Here is a 12,985-nt window from a genome sequence, read left to right on the forward strand (position 1 = left end):
CTGAGGACAGGAGCTTGATTATTAGAGCATAAAACCGATATCCAAGCTAGCAATATATCACAGACTACCGTGTTGATGTAGTAAACATACAATTCATATCTTTTGCCATACAAAATCATCCCTTTTACATCAGAGCACCCTCAGCAGACCAAAGTCCATCTCAGAACTGTTCTACAAATTCGGGATCATTTCCCCTCAGCACAAACGCGTTGCTGTTTCTCCTCTGAAACTGCTTCCTTGCTTGCTCACTTTTCTACGTGCATCTCCAGACTCAAGGATTACAGGAACACGCTTATTTTCGCATGGTTCACCATAATATTATACCATTTTTGCGGTACTTCTCGATATCAAGCGCTAGGCAGCATCCTACCGATCGATAGCGTAACATAATTCCCAAGATATAGACTGGAATATTTTGTCTACAAACCCCCAACTTCAGTGAAGAGCAGTGTGCTGTACACCACTGAGTAGCTAGAAACAAATAGAGGAAACTGATATTTCCACTTTTGAGTACCGATGTCGGTGATGTAACAGATTCCAAATCATCCCTATAATTTACAAGCCAACTAAGGTCTTTTCCATGTCTAGAGAACAGGCAAACATGTCTTCCACGTGCTAGATGCACACGCCACAATCTATATACACTCAACTAAATTTCAGTGTGATAAATATACTCCACCCCTAAATAAAATGTTCCAAAATAAATAGAATACACTCCTTCCTCACTCTCCCCAGCAACTCAGCGCAGGCTGAGTCATTTTCATACCATTTTCTCCCTCCAGACCACCATCTCGGATTATGCCATAGGATGGATGTGAGCATCCTCTGGTGGCAGTACTGTGTACTAGGTCAGTTGGAGTCTAGATCTCGTGGTGGAGACACTTCCTGCAAAATAAAGACTCATTTCCAGAACAAGCACAGTTGTTTTCCCACCATTTCCCCCCACCATCTTGGATTACGTCACGAAACGGACGACAGCGGTCTCTGGTGGTGGTACTGTGTACTATGTCAGTTGGAGTGAAGACCTCATGGTTAACACACTGGATGGGGGTGCTTCCTCTAATTGTTTAAATAAAGACCGGTGCATGATTTCGACAGTTGACGATTAGCATGCATGTCTGCAGAGTCTTTTAGATGGATTATTATTTTGACAATTTACGAGTTGTTTGCCACTCTGGATGTAAATGTATTGCATTATTTACGAGTGGTTTGCATTTTTGTAGGCTATGCAGTGCATTATTTGTCAGTTTACAATTAGCAAGCACATGTGTAGAGCATTAAACATGAGTTATGTAGGAGCAGTTTGCAGATCTGTATGCTGTATGGCATGTCAGAGCGTGTTTTCTGTATCACTGTGACAAATATACTCCATCCCTAAATAAATTGTTCCAAAATAGATGAAGTACACTCCTTCCTCTCTCCACCAGCCCAGTGCAGGCTGAGTCCTTTTCCCATCAACCCCTAGGAAGTGGTGGCGGCCTTGTGACTTAGGTTATTGGAGGTGAACTTCGTTTCCCACAATTTTGTTAGGTTAGTAGACAAACCCTAAGTGACCTTTCTTTACAGCCAAAATTCAAACTTGGCGCCAGTTCCTAGGATGAGGTGGTGTTCGGATGACTTAAGTGTCTGGTGGTAACCCAAGTGACCTATCTTCTGGCGATTTTCTTGGGTTAGTAGAGATAACCATAATGTGATGCATTATCCTGTTGGAATTTGAACTTCCTGCCTTTTTTCTGTGAGAGTGGAGGGGAGAAGGGCGTGGTACTTTCTCGCCAAAAGCCGCCATCATGGATAACGGCACTTGTGTCTTCAGCTGACGTCATGTGCGCCATCTTGGATGAAGTCATCGCCGCCATCTTGGACAACGGTACTTTGCGCCAGCAATCGCTTTGCCCCAATACTGACGTGATAAAGCCCTGCTTGAAATTGGAGGGAACGGTCGCTATTGGCGCGAATGATGTTCTGAGACAGTGTGGAGGAATTCTGGAATCAGCACTGAATGCTGATTTGCAGTTTTCGAGGATAGTAGGGAGTTGAGAAATGTTGGCTTTGCTCTTGCATTGCGCGGGCACAGGGCATTCGGGATGTGATCTTCATCAGAGTCGGACGGTCTTGCAACTTAGTCGCACTTTTTCAGCAGAACTTAGAATTTTCGGACTGCCTTCAAGGCCAGGGGTTGAAATAGAGTTGCTGCACAGTGGAAGTCGGCGCCTACATCATCAGAACACTGCCTACCGACTACATGTTGCATATTTCGGGTCTGGTAGAGTATTTTGCGGCTTCAGCATTGTAGGACCTATCATTTTTATACTGAACCCCTCAGCAGCATGCACCCTCACTTTGCTACAAGTCCACCTTGCTTCTTTCTCCATGTGATCCCATTTGAGCTCTCACTACTAATCGTGGTACTGCAGTATAGTCAAGAGAGTAATATTTGATTCATTAGGACCTCCAGTCATCATCGTCAGTCTATTGCATCACAGAGAGTAGGAGCCCCTTGTTCTCTAGCTATCTCTTATTCTCATAATAGTTCAATATACCCTATCCTTTGACCTACTGTCTGTTGATAATCATGTGCCTTTATGTTCTGATGTATTATAAATCTCACTGTAATATTTAATTTGCATGTCATTTCGTAGATATATGTAGAATCCCATTTCCTCTTGTGTATTATTATGAAGTTCTCTTTTTGTTGTCTGAGCAAATTATGATTTTTATTAATTTATAGTGAGTGTGCACTCCTTATTTTACCAACTAGCAGGGTCCACCAACATTTCCTTTCGTTACCGTTGTGCACATAATTAATTATGTGGTGGTAAGGAGGGGTTCGAGTGCATGTCTCCTTTTCATTCAAAATTCGTCAGAATTAAAGATGTACTAACTCTTCTCCAACCCGGCACCTCACATAATATGGCGACCCTTGCCTCGGTTCTTTCCTGTGACTGCTGAGACGCTCTCAGGACTTGATTGATATCGTTTTCTGATTAAAGAAAAACACCATAATTAATTTTCTTTGCAGTAATTACTTTCTGCGGTAGAAATATTTTGTGGTGTGCATGTAATAGCTATTAATGTTGTTTATTTATTTAGTAATTTCATGTTGTTTTGATTTGTGTGTGTTGGTTGATGTGTGTGGTTCTGTACCACATCACATTCCATTGAAACTGACAGCGTTGAAATTATTTTGGAGGTGTTGTGTTATCGACATTTGTACTTGTGGGTTAAATTTTTTTTTAGTAGTAGGAGTGGAATAGTGCAATTTTTGTGTCAAGTATTATATAGGGTTTTCGCTGTTTGTTGTGGTCTTCGGTCCAGAGACTGGTTTGATGCAGCTCTCCATGCTACTCTATCCTGTCCAAGGTTTGTTGTGGTCTTCGGTCCAGAGACTGGTTTGATACAGTTCTCCATGGTACTCTATCCTGTGCAAGGTTCTTCATCTCCAAGTACCTACTGCAACCTACATCCTTCTGAATCTGCTTAGGGTATTCATCTCTTGGTTTCCCTCTATGATTTTTACCCTCCACGATGCCCTCCAATACTAAATTGGTGATCTCTTGATGCCTCAGAATATGCCCTACCAAACGATACCTTCTTCCAGTCAAGTTGTGCCACAAATTTCTCTTCTCTTGATCGATAACATTTTCTGATTAAAGAAAAATACCATAATTAATTTTCTTACTTGTAATTACATTCCGCGATACAATATTTTATGGCGCGCATGTAATAGCCATTGTTGTTGTTTATTTATTCAGTAATTTCATGTTGTTTTGATTTGTGTGGTTGGTTGATGTGTGTGGTTCTGTACATCACATTCCATTGAAACTGACATAAGGGGAGGTAGAAGTGAGTAGGCATGTGGAGGATCTTGTTTATATAAATAAGACCACAAATGAAAACACATCGAGGAAAATTCGACCTCCACTGTCTAGAGTAACATCACCAGTTGGTGAAGAGGCGCCTAGTCAGACGAAGGATTTATTATTAGAGATTTTGGGGGTGGTAAAGGACATACAGCAGAACCTAGAAAAGAGAATGGATGAAGTAGAGAATAGGGTACTTGCCGTTGTGAACGAAGTCAAGAGTGACATAGCAGTGGTCAGTAAGACGAGTGTCGAGGCGAAGAAAAGGGCCGTCGAAGCCAAGAAGGATGCAGAGTTACCAAAGGCAGAAGCAGCTGGCGCCAAAAAATTTGCAAAAATCGCAAATAACAGTGCATGAATCGCTAGGCGAGTTCGCCACGTGAATACGGTAGGAGTTGATGCAATAAAAGCCTAGGGGAAGTAAGCACTTGCGAGTACGACGCAAAGAATGGAATGCGTTGAAGAACGCGTTGCGAGTACCACCCAAAGATGCGAAAGCGTAGAAGATCGTGTAACACGCCTGGAACGACAAGTACAAATTGGTACATCGCGTCCAGAGGCCACTACCGGCGGACATGGAAATATTGTAACGTCCCCTTAGTAAAATTAATGATTTACTGTGCTGATAAAATAAACATCTTATGTTATTTGATTTTCAAACAGCTGAGCAAAACTCAACGTAGTCAGACATTCACTAAAGTGACACACAATATTTTTAACGCAACGCAGTCTGACTTTTCAGTAATCCCTACAAAAGAATGGCCCTGACTAACAATAACCTATACCTTTCATGAATTCTTACCTCACAAAAATCTTCGTTACTCGAACCACTGCAATACAGCGAGCGCCAATACTGCCAGCTAAATACAAGATTCTAACTACTGATAGGCATAGTTAGCAAATGAAAGATTTTGATATAGAACAAACAATGTATTTACCTTAACAATGTTCAAAAGTCATTATATGACATCCAGTCGTACAAATTTACTGTCTCTGTCCAGATCATCCGCTCTCAAAATTCCGCCATCTCACTCCCTACATCCACCACTGCAGGCGGCTCACCTCCAACTGCGCAGCGCCACGCGCTGTTAACAGCCAACTGCCCAACATTACAATAGCAAATGCCAACAATGCAAACCAGCCACAGGCTGCACACAGCAGTGATTTTCATATAGAGCGCTACATGGCGTTACCAACATAAAAACCTAAACAGCCTACTTACAATGTGGTGCCGGACGGCGACTCACCGTGCACCGGCTCGGCGCAAGGTAGTGGACTACCAAGCGCACACAGCAGCCCAGCGAGCGCACGGACGCAAAATTACAGCCCGATCGGAACAACTAACGCTCAGTTACAGTAGCATAATGGGGCAGGACTATGTGGTCACAGCACGCACCAGGAGATGTCAGCTCGCTTCGAACAGACGGGCGCGTTTGATGCTAGAACCAATAGAAATGTGGAAGACGGACCAGAGTTTGATTACAAACACTTTTTATCGGTCTTCATATTCCAAAATTTCGGGGAAAATGGAGGCTCACTTTACCCAAAAATTTGGCTGTCACAGTTTTCTAACACGCTACCTATGTCTTGGCCACTGACAGCGGGGACATCGAGGACACAGCAGCCGAGAAAATGCGTGGTGTTGCGGGTAAATGCCGAACGTACCAAGAATTCATCGACACGTTTATCGGAACGTAATGGTCGCGCGAAATGCAAGACCGAATGAAACAAGAAATCATTTTGTGTCCAGATCAGGGGGCGTCAGGATACAAGAGCCCCACGAAGCTCATTGAGGCTTCAATTAAAAAGAATCAGTTTCTTGATGTGCCACATAGTGATAGTGAAATAACTAAGTTCTGTTTCGCGAAAGTGCCAAGCAACTACCAGTAAGCGCTTGTAGGAAAGTGCGGATCGAATACTGAAATATTCAAAAACCTTCTGCACGAGTTGGAATTAATTTTTGAAAAAGAAGCAGCGCATGATAGAAGGAAAGGACAATATAACCATTACAATGGCGACTTTCGTGGAGCACCGAGTAGTAACAACAACAATGACAGGAGGAATGAGCGTGATGGAACATCCGGGAGACAGGACTGTAAGAGACAAAATTCAGAACGGCAGAGTTACTGGCAGAGGCAAAGTGATACCCGCCAGTATGACACGAACTGGAGGCGCAGAGATTTAGATGAACAGCGGGATGAGTGTCGAAATACTTTGTCCTAACCCGAGTTCCAACCACCGAAACAGATATGGAGGGCGAGACTGAAGCCAGGACCGTGCGGATTCGGCACTCGGAAAATCCGCACAAATACTCAGACAGAGCCGTTTACATATGTTGAAGTATAAGGAGCGCGAGAACGCAGTTTTTGTATAGGGGAAAAAGTGTTGGTGAAATCTTTTCGGCTTTCGAATAATAATAATAAAAAAAGAAACGGAAATGCCGTAAGTTTTTCTCAGTGTACAGTGGGCCCTACAGGGTTAAAAGAATCGCCCACCAGAACACGTACGAACTGCTGACATTGAAGGGCAAGAAATCCATTGGTATTCATCACAAATACCACATAAAGCCGTTTGTGGAATGTCTTGTGTGTGAAACAAAAAGGAAAAATTTGTAAAATAGACTGGGTTAGAAAACATCTTTCTGTTGTGTACATATTAGACATTAAGTGTGGTAATTTGTTTTTATTTATATTCTTTGACAAGTACATGTGTAACTTGTAGGGGCTACGAAGCGACATATAATCTTGAGCGATATTGGTTCACTCTGAAAGCGAAGTGTCGGTCTAACTCACTTTTCCGGACTTTCCGTTACATGGGGGAGTCACTACTCTTCCGAGTCTATGGTAACACAGACTCGATCTTCATGTGTGTTTTGTCTTTACACCATACCCATTACTATGTCGTTGTTGAGGAAGAGCTACTGAATGCATAACGACAGTGTCCTGGGCACGCCTAACAGCGTTGCACCATTTGTTTGTTTTTGCGGTATTTGTCACTGGTGTTATGGGCACACTATTGCAGTGTTGCACCTACTTTCAGTGAGATTTTTTTTTTTTTTTTTTTTTGTTCGTTGGCGTGTTGGGCATGCCACAGCGCGTTGCACCATACTCTGGGTTTGGTGGCTGATATACAAAGGTAGCCATTGTGCCCGCCCATGCCGCTGCTGCTGGGCGTAACCTTTCTGGAGTGTGACGAGTTCCTCGTACGATGGTAAGTCACGTATCTGAACGTGTGCGGTCGTCGGGTTTTATCGTACGAGCGGTGTAATGCAGAAGGTATGGAATTCCTCAACTAGTCCGGTAATTGGTGTCTTGGTGTCAGACCTAGCACACAAGAGAAGTCCGAAAGGACGATATTTAGAAGAACTTGTTTACAGAGATAGAGTCTTTGCATTGTAACGTGCGAAGTTGGCAGTGTTTTTTATGTAAATTTTCCACCGCAAGTTTCAGTACATCCAGTTCCATCTCAGATGAGCAGCGACCGACTCAGTGTATCGGACACGCCAGAGACAGCAACATCCATTGAGTTGTCTCAGCGGGGCAGGACGGGGGCGTATGTGTAGTAAACGGACGTAACCGATAAGTTACATATAGTATTTTTATTCATTTTCATTACTAAGGCAATTACAGCTAATTTTCTCTTGCCTAATATGTGTTGATTGTGTATTTGTGTGTGGCCGCCATGTCTTGAGCAGTTCCAGGGATCCATCGAGGCCTCTGGGATCAGAGACGGCGAGGGACGGGCAGTGGCGCCTGTAGAGAGCGTAGCTTTTTTAGATTAGATTAGATTTACTTTCATTCCAATTGATCCGTAGTGAGGAGGTCCTCCAGGATGTGGAACATGTCAGAAAAACAACAATACATGACAAATATTTAAACTAAAACAAATAAGCTAATGTACCATTCCACAGGTCCCAAGTGGAATGATCGTCATTTTTTAATGAACACTAAGAGTCATTTTACAAATACTATTGCACTGAATTTAAAATAAAAAAGTTTTATATTTATTTATAAGGTAAGAAACATGTAATACAACTACTGTAATACTTATTTACAATGAACACATTACTGCACTGAAATGGTGCAGAAGTTAGATTATACACACACACACACACACACACACACACACACACACACACACACACACACACACACACACACACACAAATTTTCAGTGAACACATTACTGCACTGAAATTGTGCAGAAGTTATGTTGTACTTATATACAAATCAGTTGGTTTTCCTCAGAAATTCATCAATGGAGTAGAAGGAGTTGGCCACCAATAAATCCTTTAGGCTTCTCTTAAACTGAATTTCATTGGTTGTTAAGCTTTTTATGGCTGCTGGCAAGTTATTGAAAATGTGTGTTCCTGAATAATGCACACCTTTTTGTACAAGACTAAGTGACTTTAAATCCTTGTGAAGATTATTCTTATTTCTAGTATTGATTCCATGAATTGAGCTGTTGGTTTGAAAAAGTGATATATTTTTAATGACAAATTTCATTAAGGAATAAATATATTGGGAAGCTGTAGTTAGTATCCCTAGTTCCCTAAACAGGCTTCTGCAGGATGTTCTTGAGTTCACACCACATATAATTCTTACTGCACGTTTTTGTGCCCGGAAAACTTTAGCTTGGCTTGATGAATTACCCCAGAAAATAATCCCATATGACATTATGGAATGAAAGTAAGCATAGTATGCCAGCTTTTTCATTTTTATATCCCCTATGTCTGACAAAATTCGCATTGCAAACAGAGATTTGTTAAGACGCTTCAGCAGTTCTGTGGTGTGCTCCTCCCAGTTGAATTTATTATCAAGCTGTAATCCCAAGAATTTAACACTGTCCACTTCTTCTATCTTCTTGTCATCATATGTTAGACATATACTCTTGGGACACCCCTTACAAGTTCTGAACTGCATGTAGTGTGTTTTTTCAAAGTTTAGTGACAAAGAATTGGCTAGGAACCAGTGATTAATGTCTACAAATATTTTATTGGCTGATCTTTCTAAGACTACACTTGATTTGCTATTTATTGCAATGTTTGTATCATCAGCAAACAAAACAAACTTGGCATCTGGTAATGTTACTGATGAAAGGTCATTGATATACACAAGAAAAAGTAAGGGCCCCAAAATGGAACCTTGTGGGACCCCACATGTAATTAGTTCCCAGTTGGATGATGCCTGATAGCTTGATACATGTCTCTTTCCTAATAACACCCTTTGTTTCCTGCCAGAGATATAAGATTTGAACCATTTTGCAGCATTTCCTGTTACACTATAATATTCTAGTTTACTTAAAAGGATATTGTGATTTACACAGTCAAATGCCTTTGACAGATCACAAAATATACCAGTTGCCTGCAATTTTTTGTCTAATGAATTAAGTACATTTTCACTGTAAGTGTAGATAGCCTTCTCAATATCAGAACCTTTTAGAAATCCAAACTGTGACTTTGACAGTATGTTATTTGAGATAAGATGGTTATAAAGACGACTGTACATTACTTTTTCGAAAATTTTTGAGAATGCTGGCAACAGTGAAATTGGACGGAAATTTGATGCTATTTCTTTATCTCCCTTCTTAAACAGTGGCTTAACTTCAGCATATTTCAGCCATTCGGGAAATATTCCACTGATAAACGACTGGTTACACAGATAGCTTAATATGTTACTTAGCTCAGAATCACATTCTTTAATTAACTTTGTTGATATTTCATCATACCCACTAGATGTTTTTGATTTTAAAGATTTTATGATGGACATTATTTCTGTTGGGGTAGTGAGGGTCAAATTCATATTATGGAAGTTACTTGAAATGTCTGGTCTAAGGTAATCCATAGCAGCATCTACCGAACCTGACAACCCCATCTTTTCAGTAACAGTTATAAAATGTTTGTTAAAAAGTTCTGCAACACTATACACATCTGTCACCAATGCATCATTTACTCTTAATGCTATTTGTTCCTCTTCATGTCTGGTTCTACCGGTCTCCTCCTTCACTATATCCCATATTGTCTTTATTTTGTTATCTGATATGACTATCTTTTCCTTGTAATATATTTGCTTTGACATCCGTATTACAGTCTTTAATATTTTGCAGTATTTCTTATAATGTGCTATAGCATCAACATTGGAAATGTTTCGGATTGACAGATACAGTTTTCTTTTTGTTTTACAAGATATAGCTAGTGAAGTTAAATAGCCACCAGTAGTTGTGAGCATGCTCCAGTGACGGGTAGGCCACAGTTGGGATTACATATAGTAGTTTATGGTTATGGATAGCGTACTTCAGCTTTTCTTTATCTTAATGAGTCAACAATTACACACACACTACTACTAACAATGGGTCCACAATTTAAGTTACTGTTCTTTATAATGAATATAATTATAAAGTCTCTCAGCAGAGTATAAGACATTTTATATTGAATTAGTGTAACAGTTTATTCATGTAAATATTCATTTCTATTAATTTTTTTATTGACTGTATCAAATATTATCTGAGACGATTATAAGGAATTCTTAAGGTCGTATTTGTGCAGTCTGGAACCGCGCGACCGCTACAGTCGCAGGTTCGAATCCTGCCTGGGGCATGGATGTGTGTGATGTCCTTAGGTTAGTTAGGTTTAAGTAGTTCTAAGTTCTAGGGGACTGATGACCTCCGAAGTTAAGTCCCATAGTGCTCAGAGCCATTAAGGTCGTATTTGTAAAAAGTTTTGTGGAGGCACACTTTACAAAAGGATTTAAGGCACTGGGAACAGCGAATGATTGCTGGACGAGAAGTGACGCTACAGGGAGGATGGTGTGGAGCAAAAGGGTCCGAGTGGCAGAGAGAAGCCTGAGGGAGGGAGCTGTCAATCATGACACATCCCCCCCTCTACCCGAGGGCTCAGAGGCGCGTGCCGCCAACTGTTCAGCGCAATGAAAGTAGGCGACGACTCACCTGGAGGACAGCTCAGCGTCAGCGGAGGGCAGACACAATCCTCAGAATCCCACCGGGACAGGCGAACCCTTTAGCGGCTGGCCGAGGAGACAGCACGGCGCCTCTCGGCGGTGACGCAGAAATGGGGATTCCAGTGCAGAAGAGGTGCCGGACGATGAAGGCGTGCTGTAATAATGGCAGCACGAAGCGTCAGAGAGAAGATCTCTTGAGCCGCACTTACGATGGACGCCGTTTACAGTTCTTGCACGAGTTCGCATAACTCACTACAAGGTGTTACAAAAAGGTACGGCCAAACTTTCAGGAAACATTCCTCACACACAAATAAAGAAAAGATGTTACGTGGACATGTGTCCGGAAACGCTTAATTACCATGTTAGAGCTCAATTTAGTTTCGTCAGTATGTACTGTACTTCCTCGATTCACCGCCAGTTGGCCCAATTGAAGGAAGATAATATTGACTTCGGTGCTTGTGTTGACATGTGACTCATTGCTCTACAGTACTAGCATCAAGTACATCAGTACGTAGCATCAACAGGTTAGTGTTCATCACGAACGTGGTTTTGCAGTCAGTGCAATGTTTACAAATGCGGAGTTGGCAGATGCCCATTTGATGTATGGATTAGCACGGGGCAATAGCCGTGGCGCGGTACGTTTGTATCGAGACAGATTTCCAGAACCAGGAAGACGTTCGAAGCAATTGATCGGCGTCTTAGGGAGCACGCAACATTCCAGCCTATGACTCGCGACTGGGGGAAGACCTAGAACGACGAGGACACCTGCAATGGACGAGGCAATTCTTCGTGCAGTTGACGATAACCCTAATGTCAGCGTCAGAGAAGTTGCTGCTGAACAAGGTAATGTTACCACGTCACTGTATGGAGAGTGCTACGGGAGAACCAGTTGTTTCCGTACCATGTACAGCGTGTGCAGGCACTATCAGCAGCTGATTGGCCTCCACGGGTACACTTCTGCGAATGGTTCATCCAACAATGTGTCAACCCTCATTTCAGTGCAAATGTTCTCTTTACGGATGAGGCTTCATTCCAACGTGATCAAATTGTAAATTTTCACAATCAACATGTGTGGGCTGACGAGAATCCGCACGCAATTGTGCAATCACGTCATCAACACAGATTTTCTGTGAACGTTTGGGCAGGCATTGTTGGTGATGTCTTGATTGGGCCCCATGTTCTTCCACCTACGCTCAATGGAGCACGTTATCATGGTTTCATACGGGATACACTACCTGTGCTGCTAGAACATGTGCCTTTACAAGTACGACACAACATGTGGTTCATGCACGATGGAGCTCCTGCACATTTCAGTCGAGGTGTTCGTACGCTTCTCAACAACAGATTCGGTGACCGATGGATTGGTAGAGGCGGACCAATTCCATGGCCTCCACGCTCTCCTGACCTCAACCCTCTTGACTTTCATTTATGAGGGCATTTGAAAGCTCTTGTCTACGCAACCCCGGTACCAAATGTAGAGACTCTTCATGCTCGTATTGTGGACGGCTGTGATACAATACGCCATTCTCCAGGGCTGCATCAGCGCATCAGGGATTCCATGCGACGGAGAGTGGATGCATGTATCCTCGCTAACGGATGACTTTTTGAACATTTCCTGTAGCAAAGTGTTTGAAGTCACGCTGGTACGTTCTGTTGCTGTGCGTTTCCATTCCATGATTAATGTGATTTGAAAAGAAGTAATAAAATGAGCTCTAACATGGAAAGTAAGCGTTTCCGGACACATGTCCACATAACATATTTTCTTTCTTTGTGTGTGAGGAATGTTTCCTGAAAGTTTGGCCGTACCTTTTTGTAACACCCTGTATAATAGGCCAGACTGCATGCCCAAAGCAGTTCCGTGCTGGGTGTTGCTACACTGTAGTTTGTCGTGATTATCTCCTCTCCTACAGAGAGCAGTTCCGAGCAATTGGCCACACCGAGCGATCTGATGTCCTTGTTTCAACCTCCATCAGATGACTCCACGAGTGTTGGAGCCACTCTAAGAGTAGTATCCTGTATTGCAATTTTTTCGGTCTAGATAAGACAATGTGTTACTGTCTTCGGACAGCCAACTACATGTCCTATGGGTCTGTCCCCTGTCTTGCAGTTCTCAATGACAATCAGAGCCAGTACATGTGCTTGCCATCATACAGCACAGTACTGAAAATC

Source organism: Schistocerca serialis, chromosome 5 (genome assembly GCF_023864345.2).
Source record: "Schistocerca serialis cubense isolate TAMUIC-IGC-003099 chromosome 5, iqSchSeri2.2, whole genome shotgun sequence".
Lineage (NCBI taxonomy): Eukaryota > Metazoa > Arthropoda > Insecta > Orthoptera > Acrididae > Schistocerca > Schistocerca serialis.